Below are 11,471 nucleotides of genomic sequence, written 5' to 3'. Positions count from 1 at the left end.
CTTTCTCTGGACGATCTGTTTTGGTTTTCTGCATAGCGGAAGAGGGATATGGTGAGGATCGAAAATGTGAATGAAGTGTGCTTTGTATACCCAGTTCGTGGGCTAGCTTTAGAATTTTGAGCTTATTTGGTTTGAATGTCATCGTAATATTAAAAAACAAAATGCACACTTAATTAGAGTTAAAGTGTTAAATGATGCAGAAAACTGATTCAGCTGATCTGAAATAAGTGTCTTGTGGTGAGTAATAGTCCGTTATTCACAAATCATTATAACAATTTCATCTGTAAGTCAAATTAAATTTAATGAAAAAAGAGGATATATCTTCGTCTTAATCATCAGCTGCTGAGGCAACGACCTGTTTTTTGGCACTGGTTTTGCCACGGGACTTTCCCAGCAAACTTCTTAGGAAACAGCAATAGAAAGAAATCGACTTTTTCATAATCTTTGATTGACCAAGGCGTTCGACCAAGAACATTGTATAGTCTTTCCGGGAGATTTTGTCATAGTACAGTAAACTATTCAGTGCATGACCACTACCCCAAAGAAAACTGGACAATTTCAACTAGATCTGTCAGTTTCAGAAGAAATTTACAATTTGCTAGAATACCGACTGTGCGTCTCCAAGAAGTAATATTTTAGAAAAAAATTGCAGTTTTAGTAGAATACCCATGCATTTACGAGAGCAATGGTTGCACATATAGAGCTTGCTCTCAGGAGATAAAAAAACACGAAGAGCACTGCGATTACTTAGGTCACATCTGTCCCGTCGGTACTGGTATTTGCAGATGGGGTGGACTGAGAAAAGGACTGGAACAACATCTAATGAATGTGCATCCCGATATTATATCAAATTCGTCCGAAAAAATCTTTAAGTTTGATCTAGATTCCACTATTTTGTCGCAACGAATTGTGAAGTTTTCTGACCACTAGTTTAGCTTACGGTATTATAAACATCACGAAAATTGCACATGGACTCTCAGAAAAATTGGCTCTCGGCAACACAACTTCACGTGCGAAATCGACTTCACTGCCATAGAAAATAGTCACCGGCGGTTATTCATACGACAACCGTGTTTACATCTGCGAAATGGAACTAATGGGAGTAAATTCACATTTGACAGGAGTCAGATTTTCGAGTTAGCACCAGAAGGGATTTTAAATTTCAAAGTCCACATTTACAATTACTGATCGACTTTTGTTGTTCTTTATTCGTACGACTAATGATTTTAGAAATAAACGTGTAAGCAATGGTTGAAATTTTCATTTTGTGTAATCGTAGTAATAAATAGGCAAAGCTAACAAAAAACTTACTTGTAACTGGTCCATCAGTGCCGAATCGGACAAATACGGTATAACATGCGCCAAAAGTGCCAAACATGAAATCAATCCTCCTTCCAAGTTGGGTGTTAATCTTCGTTTACACAATGCAATCAGTTCACTCATGTGAGGTATATATTGAAACAAAATCAACTGCTCGCCATACAATCCTGAAACCAAAACATTCACTTTTCACTCGTTCCGAATTCTTCAGTTGCTTAGTGCATCGTATAATGATATTTAATACATGGTTTTCCTTTATCCAGATTCACACAAAATTTTAATCTTAGAATTTGCTCTTTACAAAAACTCAAACATATTAGATACCTAATTTTGTACTAAAATGGCGGATTAACTCTTCAATAGGTTATGTACGGGGGTGTGGGAGTCCCAAAAAAATTATAAAAAAACTCTTAATGATGTAGATTACAAAAAAAACGTAATTTTATAAAAGTAAAATTGGCAACACTGTACACACCTAATGCCTGAATTCCTCCGGCTTATTACTTTCTGATTTCTTAGTAACGAGGATGACTTTTTTTTTGGCAAACGACATACCCTTTAAGAAAAGAGAGGGGGGCACCAAATGGTTTTTTAAAGAATGTGAAACCTTCCCGGGGGCTATTTTTTTTAATAAAAAAAAATGGGAAACCTTCTCGGGGGCCCCAACTCTCTTGTTTTAAAAGAGGTGAAACCTTCTCGGAGGCAACAAAACTGTTTTTTTTTTTAATATGAAACCTTCTCGGGGTATTTAATTGTCTTTTTTTACAGAAGGTTAATCCTTCTCGGGGACTCCAACTGCCTTCTTTTTGAAGGAAGGTGAAACCTTCTCGGGTCTATTTTTTTAAGGAAAAAAATTGGGAAACCTTTTTGGGAATCCTAATTTTCTTTTCTGTAAAGAAGATGAAACCTCCGTAGCGGTTCCAACTGCGTCTTTATAAAGAAGGTAAAAACCTTCTCGGGGGCCCCAACAGTCATTTTTTAATAATGTAAAACCTTCTCGGGGGCCTACTGCTTTTTTTACAAAAGATAACACCTTCTCGAAGGCCCCAATTGACTTTTTTTAAGAAGGTGAAACCTTCTCGGGGACGCTTATCCTGTCTTTTTTTTTTAAGGAGGTGAAACCTTCTCGGGCTCTATTTTTTTAAGGAAAAACAATGGGAAACCTCGAAGGCCCAACTGTGTTTTTTTTTTAATATTAAACCTTCTCGGGGTCTTAAACTGTCTATTTTACAGAAGGTTAAACCTTCTCGGGACTCCAACTGCCTTTTTTTTGAAGGAAGGTGAAATTTTCTCGGGGCACCAAATGTCTTTTTTAAAGAATGCGAAACCTTCTCGGGTCTATTTTTTTAAGGAAAAAAAAATGGGAAACCTTTTTGGGAATCCTAATTTTCTTTTCTGTAAAGAAGGTGAAACCTTCTCGGGGCTCTCAATTGTCTTTTTTTTTTTAAATGTGAAACCTTCTCAGGGATCCCAACTGTCTCTTTTTAAGAATGTGAAACCTCCTTAGGGATTCCAACTGTGTCTTTATAAAGAAGGCAAAAACCTTCTCGGGGGCCCCAACAGTCATTTTTTAAGAATATAAAACCTTCTCGAGGGCCTAAACAGCTTTTTTTACAGAAGATGACACCTTCTCGAAGGTCCTAATTGACTTTTTTTAAGAAGGTGAAACATTCTAGGGGGGTATTTTTTCAAGAAAAAAAAAAGTGAAACCTTCTCGAGGGCCCCAACTGTGTTTTTTTTTAATATTAAACCTTCTCGGGGTGTTTAACTGTCTTTTTTTACAGAAGGTTAAACCTTCTCGGGGACTCCAACTGCCTTTTTTATGAAGGAAGGTGAAATTTTCTCGGGGGCACCAAATGTCTTTTTTTAAAGAACGCGAAACCTTCTCGGGTCTATTTTTTAAAGGAAAAAAATTGGGAAACCTTTTTGGGAATCCTAATTTTCTTTTCTGTAGAGAAGGTGAAACCTCCTTAGGGATTCCAACTGTCTTTATAAAGAAGGCAAAAACCTTCTCGGGGGCCCCAACAGTCATTTTTTAAGAATATAAAACCTTCTCGGGGGCCCCAACAGTAATTTTTTAAGAATATAAAACCTTCTCGGGGGCCTAAACTGCTTTTTTTACAGAAGATGACACCTTCTCGAAGGCCCCAATTGACTTTTTTTTAAGAAGGTGAAACCTTCTCGGGGACGCTTATCCTGTCTTTTTTTTAAAGGAGGTGAAACCTTCTCGGGGTCTATTTTTTTAAGGAAAAAAAAAAATGGGAAACCTCGAAGGCCCAACTGTGTCTTTTTTAATATTAAACCCTCTCGGGGTCTTAAACTGTCTTTTTTACAGAAGGTTAAACCTTCTCGGTGACTCCAACTGCCTTTTTTTTGAAGGAAGGTGAAATTTTCTCGGGGCACCAAATGTCTTTTTTAAAGAATGCGAAACCTTCTCGGGTCTATTTTTTTAAGGAAAAAAATTGGGAAACCTTTTTGAGAATCCTAATTTTCTTTTCTCTCGGGGCCCTCAACTGTCTTTTTTTTTAATGTGAAACCTTCTCAGGGATCCCAACTGTCATTTTTTAAGAATATAAAACCTTCTCAGGGGCCCCAACTGTTTTTATTTTTACAGAAGATGAAACCTTCTCGAAGGCCCCAACTGACTTTTTTTTTAAGAAGGTGAAACCTTATCGGGGACGTTTATTCTTTCTTCTTATTTAAAGGAGGTGAAACCTTCTCGGGGGCTATTCTTTTAAGAAAAAAAAAAAGGGAAAAACTTCTCGAAGGCCCCAAATGACTTTTTTTTTAAGAAGGTGAAACCTTCTCGGGGACGATTATTCTTTCTTCTTATCTAAAGGAGATGAAACCTTCTCGGGGGCTATTCTTTTAAGAAAAAAAAATGGGAAACCTTTTCGAGGGCCCCAAATTCTTGTTTTTTTTTTTAATATGAAACCTTCTCGCCGTCTTTAACTGTCTTTTTTTACAGAAGGTTAAACCTTCTCGGGGACTCCAAATGCCTTTTTTATGAAGGAAGGTGACATTTTCTCGGGGGCGCAAATTTCTTTTTTTAAAGAATGCGAAACCTTCTCGGGTCTATTTTTTTAAGGAAAAAAAAAGGGAAACCTTTTTGGGAATCTCTATTTTCTTTTCTGTAAAGAAGGTGAAACCTTCTCGGGGCCCTCAACTGTCTTTTTTTTTAAATGTGAAACCTTCTCAGGGATCCCAACTGTCTCTTTTTAAGAATGTGAAACCTCCTTAGGGGTTCCAACTGCGGCTTTATAAAGAAGGCAAAAACCTTCTCGGGGGCCCCAACAGTCATTTTTTAAGAATATGAAACCTTCTCGGGGGCCTAAACTGCTTTTTTTACAGAAGATGACACCTTCTCGGAGGCGCCAATTAACTTTTTTTTAAGAAGGTGAAACCTTCTCGGGGACACTTATCCTGTCTTTTTCTTTAAAGGAGGTGAAACCTTCTCGGGGGCTATTTTTTTAAGAAAAAAAAAAAAAAGGAAACCTTCTCGAGGGCCCCAACTGTGTTTTTTTAATATTAAGCCTTCTCGGGGTCTTAAACTGTTTTTTTTTTACACAAGGTTAAACCTTCTCGGGGACTCCAAATGCCTTTTTTATGAAGGAAGGTGAAATTTTCTCGGGGGCACCAAGTGTCTTTCTTTAAAGAATGCCAAACCTTCTCGGGTCTATTTTTTTAAGGAAAAAAATTGGGAAACCTTTTTGGGAATCCTAATTTTCTTTTCTGTAAAGAAGTTGAAACCTTCTCGGGGCCCTCAACTGTCTTGTTTTTAAGAATGTGAAACCTTCTCAGGGATCCCGACTGTCTCTTTTTAAGAATGTGAAACCTCCTTAAGGGTTCCAACTGCGTCTTTATAAAGAAGGCAAAAACCTTCTCGGGGGCCGCAACAGTCATTTTTTAAGAATATAAAACCTTCTCGGGGGCCTAAACTGCTTTTTTTTACAGAAGATGACACCTTCTCGAAGGCCCCAATTAACTTTTTTTTAAGAAGGTGAAACCTTCTCGGGGACACTTATCCTGTCTTTTTCTTTAAAGGAAACCTTCTCGAGGGCCCCAACTGTATTTTTTTTTTTAATATTAAACCTTCTCGGGGTCTTAAACTGTCTTTTTTACAGAAGGTTAAACCTTCTCGCGGACTCCAACTGCCTTTTTTACGAAGGAAGGTGAAATTTTCTCGGGGGCCCCAAGTGTCTTTTTTAAAGAATGCGAAACCTTCTCGGGGGCCCCAACTGTATTTTTTTTTAAATGTAAAATCTTCTCAGGGATTCCAACTGTCACTTTTTAAGAATGTGAAACCCTCTTAGGGGTTCCAACTGTTTTTATTTTTAGAGAAGATGAAACCTTCTCGAAGGCCCCAATTGACTTTTTTTTTAAGAAGGTGCAACCTTCTCGGGGGCTATTGTTTTAAGAACAAAAAAATGGGAAACCTTCTCGAGGGCCCCAACTTGTTTTTTTTTTAATATGAAACCTTCTCGGGGTCTTTAACTGTCTTTTTTACAGAAGGTTAAATCTTCTCGGGGACTCCAACTGCCTTTTTTTAAGGAAGGTGAAATTTTCTGGAGAGCACCAAGTGTCTTTTTTTTTAAAGAATGTTAAACCTTCTTGGGGGTCCTAATTGTATTTTCTGTAAAGAAGGTGAAACCTTCTCGGGTGCCCCAACTGTCTTTTTTTTAAGAATGTGAAACTTTCTCCGGGATCCCAACTGTCTCTTTTTAAGAATGTGAAACCTTCTCGGGACCCCCAACAGTCATTTTTTAAGAATATAAAATCTTCTCGGGGGCCCCAACTGTTTTTATTTTTACAGAAGTTGAAACCTTCTCGAAGGCCCCAACTGACTTTTTTTTAAGAAGGTGAACCCTTCTCGGGGACGCTTATTCTTTCTTCTTCTTTAAATGAGGTGAAACCTTCTCGGGGGCTATTCTTTTAAGAAAAAAGAAAAAAATGGGAAACCTTCTCAAGGACCACAACTTGTTTTTTTTGTTACTATGAAACCTTCTCGGGGTCTTTAACTGTCTTTTTTTACAGAAGGTTAAACCTTCTCGGGGACTCCAACTGCCTTTTTTTAAGGAAGGTGAAATTTTCTCGGGAGCACCAAGTGTCTTTTTTTAAAGAATGCCAAACCTTTTCGGGTCTATTTTTTTTTAAAGAAAAAAAAATGAGAAACCTTTTTGGGAATCCTAATTTTCTTTTCTGTAAAGAAGGTGAAACCTTCTCGGGGACCCAACTGTCTTTTTTTTAAGAATGTGAAATCTTCTTAGGGATCCCAACTGTCTCTTTTTAAGAATGTGAAACCTTCTCGGGGATCCCAACTACCTTTTTTTGTGGAAGGTGAAATTTTCTCGGGGGCACCAAGTGTCTTTTTTTAAAGAATGTGAAACCTTCTCGGGGCTATTTTTTAAGGAAAAAATGGGAAACCTTGTCGGGGGTGCTAATTGACTTTTTTGTAAAGAAGGTGAAACTGTTTCGGGGGCCTCAACTGTCTTTTTTTAAGAATATGAAACCTTTTCAGGAGTCACAACTGTTTCTTTTTAAACGGCCCACCCGTACTAGTACCTACTAAAACTGATTTTGGCAAATGACGTATTCTCTAAGAAAATAGAGGGCGGACAGGTAAGTCTAGTACCTGCTAAGATAAGATTGATTTTAGCAAATGACGTATCCTCTAAGAAATTTAATTAAACTATTATAAGAAAAGACACTAGAGACTCCAAAGCACTTTCAATTTTTTTCCAAACAGGAATACCTATAGGTCAGAATTTTCCAAAAATAGAACACCAAAGTCCCCTAAAATTATTTTAAATAATTTAGAAATAAAAAATCACCATGGCCTCCCAAAATAGTACACCATGTGTACCCAAGAATTAACGTAGCGTTTTGAAAACTTTGCCAAACATTTTTAACAGCTTACTCGATTTTTGCCGATAAGTACCTTCGCTTTACGTCGGGCAAATATTGTTGTCAAATGGAATTTTATCAAATTATTACAAAAACAACACAACCATATCTTTGTACGTCTAGATGAAATGGTAGTGTGGCGGCACCATAACAGGTCGGGTCGCGGAGAAAGATAAGTCGCCTCGTAGTCTAGTGGTCTGGATGCTTGCCCGGAAAGCAAGAGGCGTGGGTTCAATTCCCATCGAGGTAACAACATTTTTCTTCGCTTACGTACAGTAATTAAATTAAACATAGTCATGAGCGAGAGAAATATTAATTAAAAGCTGTATTACTAGTTATTGTGACAATAAATGTGTTGTTTAGTTTTTAAACGTAGCAAAAGAACCAATTTTAAACTCATTATGACTCCACCAAAATGTGAGAAGGATTTCTTTTACTATTTTTGCCAGACTCACCAGTTGATTGTTAAGAGCGTAGCAGAGAGTTAATCAGCAATTTTCTAGTCAAACACTCCAGAACCTTCCACGCTTTATGATCTCCCTGCACTTAACTCGAAACAAAAGAAATCCGCGTCAGATTTTCCCGCCCCACGTAACACCAAGTCTACATCTTCAATATACTTCAAGACAAATACCTCGCTGTCAGCACCGGTCCCAGTCGATGAGACAACCAAATCAAACTATCAGAACTCATATCGGATATTTTGGCATCTTGTTTCCTGTTTTTTGGCACTGCGGGACCCTTTTTGGCCTCCGAGTTGGCAGAACTGGGTGAATCCAACACCAACTCGAACCGAATCGAGTCCCTTTTCTTGCTACCGATCTCGCAACTGATGTTGGTGAAGTCTTTCTCGCTCGGAATAGGAATCGTGGGGGAGCAAGCCCCCTTACCGTCGTCATCTTCGCTCAAATTCATATTCAACTCCTCCAGACTTCGCAACTGATCTAGATTTTCCGTAATCGTGGCATCGAGGGCTTCCTCCGCCGTTGAATGGTTGAAGGGTAAGTCTGAAGCCACATTCAACTCCAAGTGTCCCATCAAAGACTTGAGTTGTTCTTCGTTTTGTTTGTCGTCTTCGAAGTCGAAAATTTCGGGTTCGGAAACCTGCTTGGATTCTTGTTTGGGTGTTGGGCGCTTCTCGGAGGAAACGCTTGAGTCGTCGCTAGCCGAAGCGTCGACGTGTTCGTTGTCCATGGTCTTCAGATGGGACGTTTTTTTAACGAACTTCTCTGAATGCGTGTGGAGGATGAAGTCGACTTTTTCGTAATCTTTGTATCGACCGACGGCTTCGACCAAAGGAGCTGTGAAGTTGTCGAGGAAGCATTTCAAACCTAACCTCACCATCAGTCGCAAGAGCAAACTGTGATGGTACAACTTGGCGATTTTGCCGTAGTAGGGTAAAGTACTTTCGTTCGGTTCGTTTTCGTAGAGTTTCAAAATGGAATCCAGGAGGGTTTCTGAGGTTCGTTGGGGTCCTAGAACTCGGGAGAATGGGTCGAATAAGTACCAAGCTGCCAGAACGGAAGTTGGAGGGTCTTCAATCAACTCCCTGATGTGTGGGAGGAGGATGTTCACGATTTCTGTATCCGTAGTTGTGTATAGCTCCTCCAATAACACCTCCAAGTGTTTAGCACACGTTTTTACTTTACATTCTCCGATGTTCTGGGCGAAAAGAATTTTCGTCCTTTCTAGATTTTCATATTCCGCGCACATCTCACCATTGCAGTCGAAATGGTACAAAACCCCGAGTTCCACAGCGACATTTTTAAACTCCTTCAAATTCGAAATAACGTGATAAAGATTAGGGAAAAGCCTCGGAAACGGGATAACGCAGTGGAGAAGAGGCTCCGAAAGCAAATGGGCGCTTGGTGGTGGTAACCCGAGATCAGTAACGGACGGATATTTAAATTCCTTGAAATTCATGGTATCCGGTTGGAGTAACAAGTGCACGATGTACGAAATACACGATGGAAGATCAAATTTGCAACTCCTCATGACGGTCAAGCACGCACTCAAACGCTCATTGAACGACAAATTCGAATCGTTGGCACCCAAAGCTCGCAGCTGCTTCGCCATGAAGATCTCCACAATCAAACACCCCAAAATCTGCAGCTCCTTGTTGCGTCTCGCCGAAATAATATCCGAATAGTTACAAACAAGTTGATTCTCGTTCCTCTGAACAGGCTTGTTCCGGAAATTCTGACTGTTCAAAGGGTACGTCAACGACTTGACCCGATTAAACCGCACCTTCTTTTCAAAATTTTCGCTGAAGATGAGATTCGTAAACGCGTTTTGTACCATGTACTCGTCGATTTCTTCAGTAGTCTTTTTTCCAAATTCTCCAGATTCTGTTCGGGTTTGTACTCTTTCGGCAAGTATATAATTCCGGTGCTCATACTCGAACTAGGTACTACTAAACCGGCTCTAGATTTAGGGTTAATGTGCGAGGTGAAACTGGGGTTTTTCGGTCCTAGGCTTGAACTTCTTTGGGTGGCTGTGTCTTCGATCTCTTCGTCGTTGGTTTGTTGTTCCAGAAAAGAGATAACTTTTATGCTTACCTACCGGAAAATGATGAATCTTATGTTTAAACTTACCTACTTGAAATAATTCTTAGATTCCTCGAAATTATAGTAATATGAAAATGTAACAATAACATGTAATCATGAAGATGGAAATGGGTCTCAGATTAAAAAATAAAAAGCAAAATATCCATATGGAGCTAAACAGTTAAGAGGAGACAAAGAAGAAATTCTTAGAATATGTATAAACATTTAGTCACAGTCGTGACGCTATGTCAGTATTACCATCAGCGGCATAAATAACCATTGGAGTCATTTCCTGCAATTTACTTTTAGCTTACTTAAGTCACTCTGACGTATCACTTTTGGATTTCTGGTTGCAGCGGTGGGGGTTTTTGCTTAATTGTTGCATTGTGGAGCGCGAAAAGGTATGTGTGTTACCGTTATTTTATGACTGAAAACTTTCTCTGGATGGTTGTGGGTTGGACAATAAATCGGTTTTGGATTTTTGCATATTAGTTTGGTCGAAGAATATGAGAATCGGATCGCAAATGTGAATGAAGGTCGGTTTTTGACCTCGTGGGACAGGTGGAATGATTATGGGAAGCGACAAACCAGGTGGAAGAATTAGACAAACGCAATTTTTTGCTTGCTGTGACTACTATTGATTAACTGAGTTAATTAAGAAATGTTTACTGCATTCCCGTTTCGTGAACTAGATTCAAAAAGTTGAGTCATTTGTATTTTTCTTTTGAATTGAATGAAATGCATCTATAAAAATTAAATATTGCATTTTTATCCACAAAAGTTGTTCAGTTGATGAAAATTATTTACATCAGATATTTTTTAGAAACTTTATGTCTTCAACTCTTCCAAAAAATTATTAGTTGCCTTAAAAACGAATTAAATGCTAGCTGAGCCTTATTTGGACACAGCTATTAACAAACTAAATTGTGTTTACGTGTTCGTAATACGTTATTAAAATTCATGATTACCTACTTATTTGTGAACAGTTCAGTGAATAGATGTGTCTTCACCTTGTTAACTTATAATAGAAACGTAATTATAAGAATAAATTACTTATAATTATCGAGATTAAATTCAATTTTTTATGCTTTAGTTAGTTACATTCCAGAAAAATGTAGGTAAATTCATTACAGAAGCTAGTAGTTTATTTGGTACGCTGCAGGCTTGAATATTCCAAGTCGAGTGTCTCCAAGTTCTACTAACCTTAAAAAAACAACGCGACCAAAATTAAATTACGGTAATCCAGTCGTTTTTGGCGTAGTTTTCATACCTTCATCAATTATGTTTTTTTTAGTTAAAAAAAAGCTGTAAATGTGCTAATATTTTGTTTGCACAACTTTCTTATCTCGTTTCCGAATTTTTTGAATTTATGAATGAACACATCAATATTCATAACGTAGATTTATGCGAACGAAATAAACCGAATTAGAATTTTTGCAATATCATTTTTAGGAATGATAATTGTACTTGATTTTTATTCGTTTTCTAATTATCTTCGTAATGAATAATTGATACGTTTGTATACAGTAGACACTCGAGTTTAGAAAAGCGTTCCAAAGAATTTGGCCTTGCTACCACTTCTTTAATTCTGGGTCATATGCACACCAGTGGGTCACACACTTTTCCATTTCTAAAACTAGTTTTAATTTCGTTTATTTTGATGTAATCTATTATTGGCTCTAAACGAAGCTTTAAAAATGT

General features: G+C 38.0%; 1 non-coding gene across 1 annotated transcript; it reads left to right on the top strand.

Moving 5' to 3' along the window:
- The first annotated feature begins 7,402 nt into the window (after window positions 1-7,402).
- On the top strand, window positions 7,403-7,474 carry Trnas-gga (transfer RNA serine (anticodon GGA)). Its single transcript has one exon. It is a non-coding gene; the product is annotated as a tRNA-Ser (tRNA).
- Window positions 7,475-11,471: the final 3,997 nt, after the last annotated feature.

This window comes from Zophobas morio, unplaced genomic scaffold, assembly GCF_036711695.1.
Source record: "Zophobas morio isolate AGI-343-1 ecotype UQ-CSIRO unplaced genomic scaffold, CSIRO_AGI_Zmor_V1 ptg000006l, whole genome shotgun sequence".
Lineage (NCBI taxonomy): Eukaryota > Metazoa > Arthropoda > Insecta > Coleoptera > Tenebrionidae > Zophobas > Zophobas morio.
The sequence above is the reverse complement of the archived record's forward strand: the minus strand, read 5'-3'. Positions and strand labels throughout refer to the sequence as shown.